General features: G+C 32.9%; 1 long non-coding RNA gene across 3 annotated transcripts; it reads right to left on the reverse strand.

The window, feature by feature from the left end:
- Positions 1-367: 367 nt before the first annotated feature.
- LOC131651899 (uncharacterized) lies at positions 368-4831 on the reverse strand. Of its 3 annotated transcripts, XR_009298510.1 has the most exons (10): positions 4576-4830; positions 4200-4352; positions 4006-4092; positions 3729-3802; positions 3117-3348; positions 2725-2961; positions 2503-2584; positions 2362-2390; positions 2142-2263; positions 368-867 (listed from the first exon to the last, which is right to left on the reverse strand). It is a non-coding gene; the product is annotated as an uncharacterized LOC131651899 (long non-coding RNA). The 3 variants fall into 3 exon arrangements; XR_009298511.1 differs by having other exon boundaries at positions 2725-2950; positions 4006-4352; positions 4576-4831; XR_009298509.1 differs by having other exon boundaries at positions 369-867; positions 4006-4352.
- Between the last annotated feature and the right edge of the window lie 217 nt (positions 4832-5048).

Consider the following 5048-nt stretch of genomic DNA (forward strand, 5'->3'; position numbering starts at 1 on the left):
TACATTCTTAATTACACCCAATTTTAATAAAAATCGGATGTAAATACGTTTTTAATTACACCCTTTTTAATAAAAATCAGGTGTAAATACATTCTATGTTACGCCCTATTTTAATAAAAATCGAGTGTAAATATGTTCTTAATTACACCCTTTTTAATAAAAATCGGGTGTAAATACGTTCTTAATTACACCCTTTTTAATAAAAATCGGGTGTAAATACGTTCTACGTTACACCCTATTTTAATAAAAATCGGGTGTAAATATGTTCTTAATTACACCCTTTTTAATAAAAATCGGGTGTAAATACACCATTTATGAATAAACAAATTATATTATATTTAATTATATTTACACCCTATTTCATATGCTGCATTACACCATATATGCTGCATTACACCATATTTTATTAAAATTTCAATGCATAATACATAAATATTCAATCAACAACCCAGTTCCATTATGGTGGAACTTTATTCCTCAATCTGTATCTCACATACATATATATACCTATACACAATACTTGAATAATACCCTATTTTTTCTACTATATACAACAGCTACTGGTACTTCTATGTATCGTAAAGAATAATCACACAGCTCAATATGCATTCTTCCTTATTTACATATAGAATACACATTCCATCTATATATACACAGATAAGCTATTAAACTCTTGAAGTACTTATGTATATCCAGTGAAGGCTAAGCTATTAAGCTCTTGAGGTTGTATGATTGAACTCCAATAATGATCAAAGTTGCAGAAATTGTGCCCTTTACTTGAATCTTTTTCAGCACAAATGTCGGCACACTTTCGCAACAGACTCCTGAGTGCAGCGCAAATGTCTGCATATAGTTGAGTATCTACAGCTGCACATAGAGCAAAAAGCCACAAGCAATCAAGGTTATATCAAACACCATTACTAGTGGGAAAAGAGGCGGAGGTTATAAGTTAGCAGAATGCACTACTATTCTATAACCAAACCTAGATCATGCTGGCAGCTTCACTTTTTCCTGAACTAAAAAAACAAAACCCAAGTATAACAACTTGGGGTTTGAAGCCAAAATAAAAGTAGAGGGAAAGAGATAGCTTATATCATACTACAGCGTGACAAGGATCTTCAGGAACACCCTTTGTCTAATTTGATTCCTTTACATTTCATTTCATTGTCTAATTTGATTTTAAATTGGTATCTCAGTCAAATTGTAGCATTTTTTATATGAAATGGTTAGATCAAACACCATTACGAAACACCGTGATTATTATTTTTTTAATCATGTCATTTAACTAACATTACATACATTATTTACAAAAGGTTATTAAAGTTAATTTATAAAAAATTGTCAATATTAATTAAATTTGCAACAATCATAAAAGTTTTATGCACTAGTAATATTGTTATTTGTATAAATAAGCCACTAGCAATTAAGGTGTAGTTGGTGATGGTGACACAATGAGAAAGAGAGAGGTTTGTGTGAGTGAAGAAGAGGAAAAGATAGATAGATTAATAGTAACTGTTACAAAGACTTTGCCAAAGACAGCATTCACCCTATTATTTCTCCAGTTCACATAACTCCCCTCTTTGTTCATGAAAGTTGGGCAAATGATAAGGTTTAAAGCAAAATTTTATTGAATTCAACGGAGTACCGAAACACACAGCATATATGGTAGACTATGTTCCCTATTAACCTTAGAGCCAAGGCTCTCCTATGAGGAAACAATTCTTCGGCTGACACGAGAAATCCTCCATTTAATTTATATGGTTGAAAATAACAACAGTATATCAATTAAATAATTACCCAATAACCTTTCTATCATATGTCATCCCTATTGAACATCAAAAAAATACTACAAAACAGTCCAACCATTTGAGTTCTACATTACTAATCCAATCAATTCTATTTTGTTCTTTCTCCAAGAGTATACAAACCACATTTTAGGCTTGTTTTCTGCATGATATAGAACCAAACTTTGGGCTCTAACAGAACCATAAACAATAAAAAAAGAAAACATCAACTAAATGCAATCTTCGATCTAACAACAAAACCTTGAAAAAAATGACAAAGGAAGAAGTTGTGCATGTGTGTCAATGTATGCATACATATGTAAGTAAGAGAGAAAAGAGCATGAAGATAAACCATACACAATAGCAGAGACACCGCGACAGTAACGCTCCCACATTGTTCGAAACCTCCGTTGTCCACCAAGATCCCAAAGCTTTATCGTAACATTTCCCTTGGTCACTTTTCGCATGTTGAACCCAACCTAAAGTTGAATAGAATAATGCATGTTTCAATTACTGAAATTCGCACACAGTCCTTATATATTCCAAATTCAAATTTAAGAAGAAAAAAATTACTGACAGTTGAAATCATGTCCTCACTGTATCCTCCTGTGTGTCAAACAAAACCAACAAGACAAAAATCAAGACCCAAACTATGAAACCATAGCAACCAAAAAAACAATGAATTAAAGTTTTTTTTTCTGCAGTGGCATTAACTCACAGCAATTGAATTGACAAGAGAAGTCTTGCCAGCATTCTGAAGACCTACAAGAGAAAGCTCCATCTCTTGTTTAAAAAACAAACTGCAAAAACACACAACCATTCATTCAGTTAACCTATTCATACAAATCCCAAAATAACTGAAGATTTAACTCAATGATTTTTCAATATACAGTAAAGTAACTGGTAGGAGTATTGGCAAAGAGGGAGAAAGAATATTGACCTTTTTTGTTCACGGTTAGAGTTTGTTTAAGAATGACAGCATCGCATCCAGCAGGGCAGTGCATTCAGTAAAGTAACTCGGTAACCTTTAAAAGCTTGTCTTGCTCAATAACAGCTTCTCTCGCAGTCCAAGCAAACCAATAACAAGCACATAAAATGGTACCAACAGCCATAAGCCATAGAAACACTTCCGCAACATCAACCAATGGACGCAATGGAGAATATAACTGTATGGCCACTTAAATGCAAGAAGTGTACATGCAATAGCACAAAGACTATATATATCAGATATCGAAACGTAAAGTAGATATTTCAATAATTAAATTGTTCCACGTCAAAGAAAAACAGCAACTAACTATAACATAAGCGACACTTCCAAGAAAGTCGACATACCCATCGATTTATTTTGTATGTATCTTTCCAAGTTAAATCCAGCATCTTGTGGAAGCATAACAGCAGGAATTCCAATATCCACATCAGTTTCATTTACCTCACAAACCATCTTGAAAAGTTCTGTACGATTGTTTATAATGATAATGGCTGAAGCACCAGCTTCATCAGCTATATTTGCCTTAGTTGTGATGATGCTTTTTCCTCGATGCACCAAAATGATCTCACTGGTGAGCTAACATTAGTGAAAAAACAAACAAATAAATAACCGATCAATAAATACTTTCACACAATGGAGCTTTCAACGTTGACGATTACGCTTCACAATCAGGTAAAGTTGCATTCAGTAAGTTCTAAGGTTTTAAAGTGAACTCTATAATAAACTAGAACATAAACACCAACAAAAACTCTACTACTCCGGATAATCATTACTTGTGAAGCACTGACACCAAAAACATGACACCGACACTGACGCATCGACACTCGACACCAATAATAATTTAAAAATAATGAATAAAATCACCAATAATAAATTTACTTGTATTGAATTTTAAAAATATATAACATGAATACTTAAGTAAAAAATAGACTTCATATAAATTACTAATCACTAACCTTTCGCATATCCTGCCTGATATACAGCCAGATACCATTGAACTTCACGTACGGATTGGTATTTGTTCGGTGCCCTTAGAAGTGTATTATGTGTCACATGAGAATATAATTAACAAAACCAATGGAGATTAACTTGATGAAATATATTCTCATTTTTTTCTTCCAATCCAAGAAACTTGTGATTTCTATTTTCAGGTAACTATTTAATCACTAAGAAATCACGCTTCAATAGCATCAATGTGAATGAGAACTTGAAACAATATAAAATTATACATACCTCACAGCTAAAATTGGTTTACGATTAAGAACACGTCTTTTCAGAATGTCAGATGGCCAAACAAGTTCTGCAATTGATAACGGAAGCCTGAAGGAAGAAATTCAAGTATTTTCAAACGTAAGATTTGTGAGAGTGGTAATTTATAGTGTAAACTAGTACGAGGAATTAAGAAATTTATGCTGAGTAGCTCCCACAATAGTTAACTATGAGGCCATAGAATGTTGGGTCAAACTCGAAGTGCCGGGAAGCGAATCCTCCGATGATACAGAAGTCTTGTTAAATAACAAATCATGTATACAACAATGAATATCAAGACAACAATTCTCCATCAATTCTCCAACCACAACCTGTTACAACAAAGATTATCAACACAACAACAATTCCGCAGTAGAAATCAAACAAAAGAGAGAAAGAATTCAGTTCAGGCATTTCACCGAACACTTAATGTGCATGTTACGAAATGACGAATTCGTTAATAAACCATAATTGAACAACAATCACACAACAGCAAACGAACAAGAGAGATGAAGAAGATTGAAACTGAAATTCACTGGAAAAAAACGCATGTACCGAATTCCATCATGAATCTGCGTTGGCATCATCTTCGTGTATCTTTCGTTTCTCTTAACTTCATTCTCATTTGCTTGTTCCATTAATCACCATGCGCCACGGATTGGATTTGGTCGAGGAAGAGATTGAAAAGCACGTTAGATAAGCACTTTTAAGAGGGGCAAGAATGCTTTCCGTTTTCACGTTTGTTGAAGCTGCACGGTAACTTATAATTCTCTGTTTCCTTTCCATAATGTATGTTAAGTTACATATTAAATCATATGTATGATAAGTGATAACTATATTTCATATATATTATAACAATACATGTTATACAATAAGAGTGTGTTTGGATGAGGTAATTAGAAATTTTAAAGTAATTTAAAAATCAAAGCAATTCAAATGATTCAATTCAAATCCATTCATTTTTAAATTGTTTTGTTTGGATGGAGTATTAAGATAATTCATTGTTAGATTTTTGGTGTCATTTTGTA

This window comes from Vicia villosa, linkage group LG2 (assembly GCF_029867415.1).
Source record: "Vicia villosa cultivar HV-30 ecotype Madison, WI linkage group LG2, Vvil1.0, whole genome shotgun sequence".
Lineage (NCBI taxonomy): Eukaryota > Viridiplantae > Streptophyta > Magnoliopsida > Fabales > Fabaceae > Vicia > Vicia villosa.